This window comes from Pinus tabuliformis, chromosome 2_1, assembly GCF_031772625.1.
Source record: "Pinus tabuliformis cultivar Carrire ecotype Pingquan chromosome 2_1, CPIR1, whole genome shotgun sequence".
In the NCBI taxonomy this organism is placed as follows: Eukaryota; Viridiplantae; Streptophyta; class Pinopsida; order Pinales; family Pinaceae; genus Pinus; species Pinus tabuliformis.
In genome coordinates, this window is record NC_142299.1 from 638,736,217 (window position 1) to 638,750,721 (window position 14,505).

The following is a 14,505-nucleotide window of genomic DNA, read 5'->3' on the forward strand; positions in this document are numbered from 1 at the left end:
TTCTTTTCCTGGATTGTTCATGTACCTGCTTACAACTCCCACTGCATGTGCAATATCAGGCCTTGTGCAGACCATTGCATACATTAATCTTCCAACTGCTAATGCATATGGAACTTTAGACATATGAGCCATTTCTTCCTGAGCCTTGGGACACTCCTCCTTACTTAATTTGAAATGGCTAGCCAAAGGTATACTAACTAGGTTTGCATTCTGCATATTAAACCTTTTCAACACCTTTTCTATGTACTCACTTTGAGACAATGTTAATTTGTGATTCTTCCTGTCTTTAATTATTCTCATACCAAGGATTTGTTTTGCAGCACCGAAATCCTTCATTGCAAATGAGTTTGCCAATTTTCTTTTGAGCGCATTTATTTCCTACATGTTAGAACCTACAACAAGCATGTCATCTACATACAATAACAATATAATATAGCTGCCATCATTTTGCCTTTTGAGATAAACACAATGGTCAGAGTGACATCTAGTATAACCTTGTTCAGACATAAACTTGTCAAATTTTAGATACCATTGCCTTGGAGCCTGTTTTAAGCCATACAAGCTCTTCTTAACCTGCACACTAGTTTCTCCTTCCCTTTTACCTCATATCCTTGTGGCTGCTACATATATATCTCTTCCTCCAAATCCCCATGAAGAAAGGTTGTCTTTACATCTAACTGCTCAAGATGCAAACCTTTAGCTACTACTAGACTTAAAATAGTTTTGATTGACGTCATTTTAACAACAGGAGAAAATATCTCATCAAAGTCTATACCCTTTTTCTGTGCAAACCCTTTCACCACAAGTCTAGCTTTATACCTTTTTCTACCTCCATCTTCTTCCTTCAACTTGTAAACCCATTTATTTTGCAATGTTGTTTTACCTGCAGGCAACCTAACTAAGTCCCAAGTCTGGTTATGTGCTAAGGAGTCCATCTCTTCTTTCATGGCTTTCTCTCACTTCTTCCTGGTTTCTACCTGCACTGCTTCTTTATAACATTCTGGTTCACTAGAATCAGTCAACAATACATAATATAATGAAGGAGAGTATCATTCAGGGGTCTACTTATCCTGGTAGATCTTCTAACACCACTTTCAGGTGTTTGAAGTGCTTGTTGCTATTGTGGTTGTTGTTCTGGCTGTTGATCATTATGATTTTCAGGCACCATCACTTTTCTTGTGATCTCGTCAAGCACTGTGTATTCTCTGTTTTCTTTTTCATATTTCTTTTCCTGCAGCTGATCCTTATACAAAACCTTTTCATTGAATATGACATCTCTGCTCCTAATGATTTTGTGTTTTTCATAATCATAAAAGTGATAACCAAAATCATTAACACCATATCCAATAAAGGTACATTTCTTTGATTTTGCCTCAAGCTTTTTTTTATTTTCTTTATTAATGTGGACAAAGACTTCACAACCAAAAGTCTTTAAAAAATAGCAGTTTACCTTTTTACTTGTCCACGCTTCCTCTGGAATACCACCATCCAAGGAACTTGAAGGCCCTTTGTTTATTAGATAAACAGTAGTATCTACAGCATCTGCCCAAAATTGTAAAGGCAATCCTGCATGCAATCTCATGCACCTTGCACGCTCCATAATTGTCCTATTCATCCTTTGTGACACACCATTTTCTTGTGGTGTTCCTAGAATTGTCTTCTCTCTACGTATTCCATTCTTTGAACAGTACCTAGCAAACTCTTTGCTGCAATATTCACCTCCATTGTCTGATCTGAGACACTTCAACCTTTTTCTTATCTCATTTTCAACCAAAGCTTTCCATTTCTTGAAAGTATCAAATACATTAGATTTATTTCGAATACAATAAATCCAGGTTTTTCTGGTTTCATCATCAATAAAAGTAACATAATAACGAGAGCCACAAAGAGATGATACCTGATCAGGTCCCCATACATCTGTATGCACAAGCTCTAATTTGTTGCTCTTCGTTTCTTTCCCAACTCTAAGGAATCTGACTCTCTTATGTTTTCCATAAACATAATTCTCACATAATTTTTAATCAACATGCTTCAAACCTGGCAACAAATTTCTTGAGTGAAGAATTTGCATCCCCTTCTCACTCATGTGCTCGAGCCTATGATGCCACAATGTCGTATCTTCTCCTGTAGAGGTTAAAACATTAACAGAATTAGAAATACCATTGAATAAATACAATGTACCAACCGTTCCTCCTTTCGCTATTACCAGGGATCCTTTAGTGACCTTCCAGGTTTTATCTGTGAAAGTAGTTACACAACCTTCACCTCCCAACTGCCCCGTTGAAATAAAATTTTTCTTTAGATCTGAAACATGCCTTACCTCCTTCAATAGCCACTGATTTCCATTTTTATGTCCTATGAAAACTGTACCCATTCCAATGATTTTACAGGGTTTATCATCACCTAATCGAACCTGTCCAAAATCTCCTTGAACATAATCATAAAAATGTTTCCTATCAATTGTGGCATGGAATGAGGCCCCCTGAATCTACCACCCAGGCATCAATAATATGTTCTGATGAAAGAATCAAAGCATCTTGCAACACATCACCTATTACATTCGCTTCATGATTATTTTCTTGCTGCGCATCTCCTTCTTTTCCCTTTTGAGACTTGCAGTCTTTCTTTAGGTGTCCTTCTTCTCGCATTTCCAGCACACTATCCCTAATCTGGACTTGGATCTGCCTTTTCTTGACTTACTGCGATATCCAGGGCTCTTTCCTCTTTCCATTTTTCTTCCCCTAGTCTCTGTAGTCAAAGCATTGCCTGATGTCTCACCAGAGCTTTTCCGTCGCATTTCCTTGCTAAGGATTGCACCAACAACATCTTCAAACTTTAAAGTACGAGATCTAGAGATAGAGTTACTAATGGCCATAACTAAACTATTCCAACTTTCTGGCAATGAGCACAGAAATAACAGAGCTCTAACTTCATCATCAAAAGTTACCCCTACAGAACTTAACTGACTGGTAACTGTATTAAACTCATTTAAATGATCAGCAATAGATCCACCTTCTGACATCTTCATATTAAATAAACACTTCATAAGAAATACCTTATTTGAGGCCGAGGGTTTTTCATATAGTTTGGCCAATGTCGACATTAAACCCTCTATTGTCGTTTCCTTTGAAATATTAAATGCTACCGACACCTCTAGGCACAACCGTATTGTTCCAAGTGTTTTTTTGATGAGAATATCCCATTCTGTGTCTATCATACTCGTTGGCTTCTTTGTCTTTCTGCTCAATGGTTGGTACAAATCTCTCCGCATCTTCCACAGCTGGTAGTTTTGGCCGTTAAATTTTTCGACCCTAAACCTGCCATCTTCTGCCGTTGCTCCCACTTGAACCAGGAACCCTTCTCTCCTACGCGTTTATTAGCCAAATAGGCCTTCGGCTCTAATACCAGTTGTTAGAGAATTATAGATTATAGAGCAATGGAATACATAAAATATTGCTGAAATATAAACACAAAAAACGCATAAAACAAGAGAGACACAGATATATGTGGTTCACCCAGTTTGGGCTACATCCAAGGAGAAACAATTAGTCCTTCTTTTTATATTATCCAACAAACTGAAGAGATACAACCTACAATAGGTCCATTATAATTCCCTCTTCGCTCTCAATCTCCTCTCTCTTCCTCACTCAGAATACAAATGTACATAGACGCAATACAATTCCCTCATATATAGTGAGGGGTTTCCTTCTAGGGAAAAAAGCCCTAAATTAAACATAACTTCTATCGTCAGATCTCTGCCTAATGAATAGCCCAAATTGACTACGAAATTACAACATTTTACTAGGCAATTTTACATCTATTCTTAGCTTCGGGGGCGCTGCCCCCAATCCCCCCACCAGGGGGGGCTCCCAAAGGTCACAACCGCCCCCCCTGGACCCCCCTTGTAGCGAATATTTTACGGTTACGAATTGGGGTCCAATGTGGCAATACCTTTGAATGCAAAAGATAATCAGGCTCCACACCCAACACAAAATGGTCCTTTTTCAAATACTTGTTCTCGTCAATTTTGTTTAAAATCTAATAGAGATTTTAAAAAATCAAAAGTTTAAGTTGTTAAATATGCAAAGAATGAGTGTCTTAGGGGTTTTACTAAAAATTGTATTGTTGGATTCTAACCAAAAAACATGAGAGGAATCAAATCTCTCTAGTTGCAAACCTTTTTCAAGTTTTTCACTTGGAAAGAGACTTGTACCTCAAGAGATTTGATATCTTAGGGCTTGTTAAATGAGTGATTGAGATGGATCTATACTAGTTTTAAAACATTTTAATCTTTTATTTCAATAATAAATATAACATTAATTATATCATTACAAAAAAATAATGTGGAAGCATGGAGCTGTTTGAGGTGAACGTGAAGGTTTGTGTTTAGGAGCCGTGGAGCTGTTTGAGGTGATCATGAAGTTTTGTGTTTAGGAGTTGTTTTTTAGTTGAGACGAGAACTACCAGGAGTCAGTGTGGGAGTTTTTGTATACTATGTTGGGGATCATCATCTTTTGATCCTGATCTGTACTACTTAGGTGGTACATTAGGTTTGGGGTTGTGGGATTGAACAACTGACTTCTAGGGATATCTAGGGATTTTTGGTATATGGAAGGCATGATTCTAATTCATATTTTTCTCTATTTCAAATCCTTATTCTACTCCTCCTTGCCACTATGCTGATTGTTAGTCTTTTATTGACTTCTTTATGAGTCGTATGATGAGTCTCACTCATTGTTTCCCATCTTCTTACTCTGCCTCTGATTCCACACTCGTCCCCCTCCTTACACTATCGAATTGGAACATGGCATTTCATGTTGTGGTGAATGTAACATTTTTCCAGATCTTGGTAAATTTGGTTGCCATAACTATCTAAAGGACTTAAATTCAAGTTTTCTGGTGCTACAACAAGGGGAGCATTGGTTGGCCATGTTTATGTTGCCGGTGGAATTGCAGCCTATGCTAGTGTCACATTTGTAGCTTTTGTGCGTACTACACATAACTTACCCAGTGGACTTCACTCGGTTCAACTCATTGATTCGATAATTTGGAGCTTGGATTGATAGTTCATGGCACTGTGAATTGATCCTGGCTCTATTGGATTTGATCCCAGATTGTAAGGTGGCACCTGATTTCCAGTTATTTTAAAAATTTTCCCGACCTTGGTGGATCGTAATTGGGATCGGATTGGAGTACATTGGGGTCCTCACTCCCCTGACTTACATCTTCATTATGGATACACACTTTGGTTGGTGGTTGCAGACGAGTACACCTACCTCATTATGATCGACTGCGGCATGGAATGTTAGAGATGTTGGGATTGATAGTATAATTATATTCTTCTTGGATCTTGGATCCATTTTTCTGTCCATGCACCTATATATCTTGTTCCAGGGCTTATTTATGGTGGTTCTGGATGTTGGTCATATGGAGATTCTCTGAAATTTCTATATTTGGATTGGCCTTTGATTTCCTTTAGGTTTTAGTATCCTTGAGCTTGATTGTGTGGGGTACTACTAGAGGTTAGTGGCGATTTCAACAAGAGGACCATCCTATATTGGGTTGCACTAAAAATTTCCGTAATTAATCCTCTAGTGTTGGTGGCATTCTGATTCCCTAGTGGAGTGGGCCATTATTTCATATTGAAGGGACAATGCTTAACTTGAGGCACACATCATATGCGGTTGGTTAATTAACGGATCCACTTGATGCTGATATGGGCCTTCAAGAGGCCTTCATACAGGCCACATTGGAGGCTGAACGAGATTGGTCTTGTTTGACTGTTGTAGGTAATGTCACGTTGTCTAAATTATTGCATGTAGATCGGCGTCCACCTATTGACGCATGGTTTCACTCTCGGAACACACCTTCACATCCGATTGCGGCTCCTCGAAGGCTCAAAGGATCCTGCAATAATCCCATGCCCATCCACCCTGATCCGGTTACCAAATTACTTAGCTTTGTCCACGATGTTCTCACAGATAGGGTGGTGAGATTGGAGAAGTGAGCACTGGTAGGGAAATGGGCTTTCGCGGAATTTTTGAACTAGAGATGCATGCGTGGGCAGAAATGTGTTGGATTCCTCTGCTGGGATACCTTCTGAAGATCAACATTCTTATGAATTCTTGATTTAGTATTCATTTTCTTCACTTGGAGGATGCTGAAAAAGTCATAAAAATTGCATGGGTCTGCGGTAGGATTTTTTTTGCATTTGCATAAATGGTACATAGGCTTCAAATTGTCAAGATTTCCATTAGAAAACTGGACGAAGAGGGCTCTGATTACCATTGGTAACACTATTAGAATATTTATTTATGTAGATCCCAATGTCATGGGCGTGAGGGACAAGCGCGTTGCTTGGATTCTTGTTGAGATACAATTCTCTGGAGGACTGCCTGAATCCCTGGACTTGGAATGGGGTTTGATTTAGCTTCGTCAGCACATCGATAATTGGATAATCCCATTTTGATGCCTTTTTTGCCACAGGATGGGTCATTTGATGTGGGATTTTCTAAAGAAACATGTTGCAAGTTATTATTGTTCGAAAAGAAGGACTCGTTTGGATGTTGCTACAATCTGTCAGAAATTTGGACTCATATACTCTCCTCAAGGTATTTATCGTCCCCCATCCCATTTTATTTCCTCTTCATCTCCTATGATTTTGTCATTGCCATCTCCCTGGGATATCCCTCAGACATCTCCCGGACCATATCATCCCTCACCCTCTCACACTGTTAACAACACTACCAATCATAATTCCTTTGCAACACTCTCTGGATCACTTTTACCTTCTACTCCTCGATGCTCGACGATGGACACTCCTACCATCCATACTGGCATTGAAAAGTGTGACTCCCCTAAACCTCTTCTCATAAGCTCCCCTTCGATGCCCCCTCTCGAATTTGTCACTCCCCCACTACCATTATGTATAGTTGAACCATCTTTAGATTCTCCCCATAATTCAATTGGGAGCGACTTAGATCTTCTTATGATCAACCCTGATTTAAAAATTAAAGCTTTAACCATTCACAAGGAAGAACCATGTCGTTCCTCTCCTTTTATCAGTCCCGACACTACAAAAAACATCACTGTTTGGAAACTACATTGCAAGGGTAGTCGACATTTTCGTGGATGTTCGGGACCCAATCTTATCGAGTTACAAGATTCTACAGAACTATTTGAGGTCCATATCATCAATTCCACCGACTACCAGGCACTTAGAGCATCATAACCCGCCACCATGCCTCCATGATGGGTATCCTCTCATTACATATCAGGGGCTTGGGGTAACACTCCAAGAAGTTAGGAATCAAACATATCATTCTTGGAAACTCGTCCTGGTATCATACTGATTCAGGAATCCTGGTTGATTCCTCCCGCACCATCAAATATTCTAGATAGGTTTTCCCATATTAGCACATTGTAGTAGTAGGATCTACTGGCACATCGGGAGGTACCATTTCCCTTTGGGATCCTGAATAGACCCATGTTGGGTCCCTATAATACTAGCGATTACCCCATTACTATTGTAGTTATACCCCTTATTAATATTGTTGTGCCCCTATTGCCCCCATATTGTTATTACTGTGCCCCATAGAATCCCTCTATTGTTATTTTTGTGGCTTTATATTATTATTGTTAGGTCGGCTGGATTATATTGTGACTCCTTAGACTCCTATATATAGAAAGGAGGTTTTGTCATTTGAATCATCCAAGAATTGTTCATTTATATAATGTAAAGGAGGTTGCCCCCTCGAAGAGGCTGAATTCTAAGGCGTTGATCTATCTTTTCTTGAGCTGGTTTCATAACATTTGGTATCAGAGCTTTGGATTTTAGGGTTTCGCTGCTCCAAACAGGTCATCGTGGCATTTTCGCTATAACTTTTTTTTCTGTGGCAAAAAAAACCCATTTGAGAAGAAATCGCGCTGAACCTCAGGTCCAAATTTAAGAGCTTTTCGTGCTATATTTGCGGATATATGATCTGAGGAAGTTGGTCTTTTTGCAGACTCCTGAATTACATTCCAAACAGGTGACCTGGGGAAAATCATCATAACTTTCTCTCTGGGGATCGGATTGAAATTTTGTAAGAAGGTACAGAAAGAGGTCAGACTGTAGTTTCTTGTATGCATTTTTCAGATCCAGAGGTCAAAATAGTGACTCGTGGCACGTCGTACAAGTTCGCTCTACTGAACTAGTCTATAATCAAGTCACTGTGGGAGATTTCACATAACTCTTCCTTGGAGAATCCAATTTGGGTCAGACTTGTGGCATTGGAAAGAGGATGTAGAAGGCTACTACAGGTCACAATTTTAAAACTATAGGATCTGAATTGACAGAGATACATCAAATTCAATATCAGGCTTCTACAAAGTGAAAAAAGGTGTGTAGTTTTTTTTTTTAATTTTTGCGTAAGCTTGGTTTGAAGGAATTCAAAGGGCATAGTAAAGCATTATTATCGGTAACTGATGCCCCGAGGAAAGAAAATACAAACACCTAGTAAGGAACCTGAAAGCTCTAGCATGGCTCATGAAGAAAAGGAAGAAATACTACATGATATATCAAAATTACAAGAACAAGTGCAACAAATGTCACGCTCACAAAAGCTAACAGAAGCTAAGATAAATGCCGTGGAATCTAAGATAAATGGCGTGGAAGCTAAGATGAATGATTCGAAGACAGATTTGAAGAGAGACATGATAGATTTGAAGACAGACATGGCAGATTTGAAGACACATTTGACAAATTTTCTACAAGAAATACTTACTGATGGTGAAATGGTTGTGTTATCTCAAAATCAGATCCTGATAGGCTGCTGGTCAGGTTGACTCTAAGTAACTATTTCAACCTACTTTAGGCTGAGGCTTAGCCTCCTCAACCTGAGAGGGCTCTCTCTTGATGGATTAATGATTTTGATTAAAGATAAGATGGCTAACTCTTATAGAACAACTGTGAAAAATATGAATGGTGGAAACACATTAAACGAAACTATCCATTGGGCTTATGGAGTCAACAACATCTCAATATAACAATGAACTCAACCCTACATGGAAGTCAGGGCATTCAGCATTTAAACATTCAGAACATAAACTCATATGGGACCACACAGTTTATAAATGTATATAGGAAGTCAGAGCACATTCAGTGAATTCTGAGTGATTATACATCCATACCACTGTAAGAATTAAGAAAAGGACAACATCACATATTCTGAACATAAAAAATCCTTCATGAATCCTGAGAAGTAAAGTCAAGCATGTATTACTGAAAATGAGTCTTACATAGGCCAAATACAAGTTTTTCCATAAAATTTTCCAACCCTGATTACATTGCTGTTTCGGCTATATATAGAGCTCTTATTCTAACTGATCGAGATTCCTCCTCCAGCATGAGGGGAATTCGAAAACTACTTCTATTACTGACAACTCTTAAACTCTAACTACTTAATAAATACAACAAAGTGTTGACTGGAGTTTTTTAGAGATCTAAATCAACTATGATTCTAACTCCATATTACATGCATGATGGCTTTAATTAAGATGATTCCTTTCTATGACATCTGGTTCTCTTTCAGTTTGGCTGAGATGGGTGTTTAATGCTCCATGTTAACCTTGGATGCTGTATCTTCTTCACTGTCTAGAAAAATTAGGAGACTATCCTTGCTTCTCGGCTGTATGATCTTCGAATCTTCATAAGTCGGTTTTTTAATTGTTGTCCCTCAAAATATGACAGTGGCCACGTTTTGATGTGCTGTCCGTTGTTATGAAACCTGATTTGATGATGTGTCATCCATTGTTTCGAAAACAAAAAAGGAAAACGTATTCAAGCTGTCTGATACATGCTTCAATTTCCTTATGATATGACAAAATGCCACTTTTTTATTCAAACTATTTATTTCCACTTGTGCTAGTCTGATTGGCTGTTGTAACTTCAGGTGTTCTCGTTGTATACAACTGTCCTTCAAAATTTTCCCGCTTCAACTTCAAAACTGCTTGATTTACGTTGAAATCATCACTTTCAGCAGTTTCGTAGCGCGCTACGAAACTGCTGAGTTATTTAAAACAACTTGTTTTTAACCTGAGACCTTTATTAACTGAGTGCTTGATTGCCAAAAACTTCTTTAGACTTTCCAAAGGCCGAATAGGGATTTAGATTTCTTCAAAAAGATAAGATCAAGCAAACTTATCAAAATTTTGAAATAGAATCTTACTTGAAATGAAAACTCATTTAGCAGGTCCTTTAAGCTGGCTTAGCTGTGCCTTCAGATCTTCAATTTGTTTCTTCATAACCTTATTCCCAGCTCTCAGTTGCATATTGATCCTTCTGATGTACTTGGCTTCTTTGATTGCTAGTACTGTCCAGGTGTGAAATTGTGAATGGCCATCAACCACTGAATTCACCTGGGCTTCTACAGTTGCATTCCCTTTCCATAGAGTTTTATAATAGTTTGCTTGTATGACTGCATGTCTTCTAGCAGCTTTCTTCAATTTGGCAATCTCATGCTTAGCTGATTTTAATTGGCTCTTCAGGTCTGCTATATTATCTTCTTTAGATGTGATCACTGTTTTGCCTGTGTTTTTCTTTTGCCAACGTTGTGTCCCTTCCCCTGTTTCCTCTGTTCTTGACAGTGCTACCTGTACTTGCTGGAATCTCCTTGTCATAGGTCTTCTAGGTTTAAAAACAAACTCTTCAGCTGGCTCATCAAATTTAAGCCTTTTTGAGGCCTTGGCTTTCTTGGTGCTTTCTTGTTCTGACTGTATCAACTCAATTTGAACTGGTAGAGACTGCTCAAAGTCAATAGCCTGTAATAAGGCATTTAAACTTCCCTTGGACACTGGACTTTCTTCGACTGCTACAGTTTTACCTTTTTCCTTATTCATCTGGCTTCTTGTTCTTATCCTTGAGACTACTTCAGATGTGCTTGTTTCAGGTACAGTCTTTTTACCATGAGCTTTTTCCTTAGTTGATTGCTGAGGTTGATCTTGGATGGTGAGTGGCTTCACTTGTTTTCTTACTTGTGAATTTGGAACTCTTTTAGCTCTTGCTTCTGTTTGGAGCTCAGTTATTGTAAAATCTCTAGCAGGTAGAGGAGTGAGGCCAGTCTGGCTTTTGAAGCCAGCCATAAAAATGAATGAATTCCAATCTCTGTCTACCTTTTGGAGCCCATCTAAAACCAGTAGTTTGATCAAACCATGATGAAACAAAGAGGTTTCACAATCCTCTTTCCTCAGCTGTACCTTATCACACATCTTACTCAAACTACGGAAAAGATAAAAAGGTAAGTCTATGGAGACCTTCCCGGTGAAATGCAAAAGGAGTTTAAAATGGTAAGAGTAAACCTTGTTATACCTTCCTTCACAAGTCAGATATTTCTGTATGCAGGTGAGTAAATGAGCATAATATTCTTTGACATAACTCCTGGGCACTGCCTTACTTAAATCTTCATTTACAAATTCATCCTTCAAAAACTCCTTGCAAGGATTCATGTCAAACTTGAAATTTTTAAACCATTGCTCTTGTCCTCGTGGGATCTCTGTCACAGTAGATATCACTTCTGGCGAAACCTGCAATTCTATCATGGCTACTTTTGAATTCAAGCCTGTGAAGTTAAGTGCAAATTCTTTAGTTACCTGTGCGTGCCCTCCTTGTAACTTTTTGCAAAAATTCCAGCACCCAGCCTTTTTAAATGCTTTCTCCACCTCTTTATTTCTCAGCGTTATATCTAAGCCTTCAGGCTCAGTCCTTAGACATTTGCCGGATCTGTGCTCCTTTTTCTCCATTGATTCTTCCAAATCTTCGCAAACAATGACTACTAGCTCCGGTTGGAATTGTGATTCAGCTTCTATTTGAATTCAGCCTCGCTTGATTATCAGCCTCGCTTGATTATCTTTGCAGTTGAATTTTAAATTTTGCCGTTTAAAATCTTTCAAGTTGTAATCTTGCAGATTTGTCATTTCATGCAAGACTTACGACCATCATTAAGTTTTATGCACGGTGGTCTTTCTTGGAAATGATGATTCATGCGTATCAACATATCTAGTGGTGGTGATAGTGGCAATGAGTGGTGAAATGTGATAAAAGGGGTACATGAGCTGACATGAGAAGACACGGCCTATGACTCACCTAACGGATTTGACATTTCGGGAAAGATTCGCTGCGAAATGTACGAATCCATGATTTCGCAGCGCTGTCAGTTTTAAATTTGAATGATGCGCTGCGAAACTGCCTAATCAGGATTGCGCTGCGAAATTACAAAAAGGCACGGTGACTGACATAAGATAACAGGTGGCTATAAAACAATGGTAGATGGAGGGGAACCAATGGGAGCTGAGAATAACTTGACTCAAAAACTCTTCAAAACTTCATATTCTAAGGGAAGAAAATTAAAACAAAAATAAACTAGCACTGACCTTTGTCATCGGGCTAGGATGAAAAGTTACATATATCAATTTTAGTTCTAAGTGATAACAGGTTGTAAAGGAAACTCATGATGTGAACAAAAGAAATGTTAATCATGATTCCATAGACTCTAATGTTGGATCGAAGACTCACCATATTCCAAAAATCGATATGAGGAAGTTTGATGGCAAGGATCCCGCCACATGGATATTACAGATGGAGCAATTCTTCGATCTCAATAATGTGCAAAACACACAAAAGGTACATATGGCAACTTTATATTTGGAACCAAATCAGTTTGTATGGTATCAATGGCTTTGCTCTCGTAAACAATTTATCACTTGGGCAATTTTTATGGAAGAATTGATAGCACATTATGAGGATACAAAAAGCAACACTTTTTTTAGCCAATTGATAAGTCTCAAACAAAAGGGTTCAATAATGGAGCACATTGAGGAGTTCCAAAAATTGAACATAAGGGTAAAAGATATTCCAGAGGAGCATAGGATTGATGTGTTCATAGGGTATTTAAAGGATAATATCCAACATGATGTTTGCCTTTGGGAACCTGATTCATTAGAGAAGGCATTCAGGTTAGCAAGAAAAATGGAAAGCAAAATTATGGCAACTAGGAAGCATACCACTCACAACTATAAAGACGGAAGTGTTGTTGCCCCTAGTCTTCCACAACCTATAAGGTTGACACCACAACAATTGGAAGAAAAAAGAGCAAAAGGGCTTTGTTACAGTTGTGATAGCAAATACACTAAAGGTCATAAGTGTGCTGAGAAGAAATTATTCTACATAGATTGTGAAGAGGAAGAAGAAAAGGAGCAAGAAAGGTCAAAAGAAGAGGATATACTCCAGGAACAAAGCCTAGATGAAGAACAAATAAATCCGACCATATCTTGTAATGCATTGGCGGGAATTACCACTCCTCAAACCATCAAGATAGAAGGACAAATCAAGAAGAAAAAGGTAATAGTGTTGATTGATTCAGGAAGCACCCACAATTTTATTCATTGTAAGGTAGCAAAAGAATTGAATTGCTTCCTATATCCAGCACCAGAGTGTCAAGTGATGATTGCAAATGGAGGAACAATAAATTGCTCTGGAAAGTGCCATAATATCAAGCTATCCATGGGAGAATATGTATTGACTAGCCCAATGCTTTCCATTCCAATGGGAGGTGCTGATGTTGTACTAGGAGTCCAATGGCTACAATCCTTGGGTACAATAGCTTTTAATTTTCAAGAACTTTTCATCAAATTTTCTACGGAAGGAAAGGAAGTTGAATTAAGGGGTATTGCAGGGAAACCAGGAAAGATAATCAGCTCTAATGGTATGACAAAGCTTCTAAAAAAGGAGCAAAGAGGTGTAATTGCACAATTATGTTCGCTAGATGTTTCCACATCGGAATCATCTATTTCTCCAGATCTCCAAAAAGTCCTGGACAATCATTCCAAGGTATTTGAGACTCCCAAAGGTCTCCCACCTATGCGTGATCATGATCATGCTATTCATCTGATTCCAGGAAGTGTTCCTCCAAACATCAGGCCGTACAGATATCCCTATGTCCAAAAGAGTGAAATTGAACGTATGGTTGCAGAAATGCTAGAGGCTGGTATAATTCAACCGAGTCAAAGTTCTTTCTCTGCTCCAGTAGTATTGGTGCACAAGAAGGATGGATCATGGTGCATGTGTCCGGATTATAGGGAGCTCAACAAGCTCACTATTAAAGATAATTTCCCCATTCCTGTCATTGATGAATTGCATGGATCAATTTACTTCACCAAGTTGGATCTTCGTTCAGGATATCATCAAATCAGAATGAAGACTGAAGACATTCCGAAAACAACATTTAGAACTCATGAGGGTCATTATGAATTTTTGGTCATGCCTTTTGGCCTTACCAATGCACCTTCAACATTTCAAGGTTTGATGAATTCAATTTTCAAACCATTCCTTAGAAAATTTGTGTTAGTATTTTTTGATGATATACTAATCTACAACAAGTCTTGGAAGGATCATGTTGAACATGTTGACAGGGTGCTACAACTATTGGAGGAGAAACAATTATATGCAAAAAGATCCAAATGTTTCTTTGG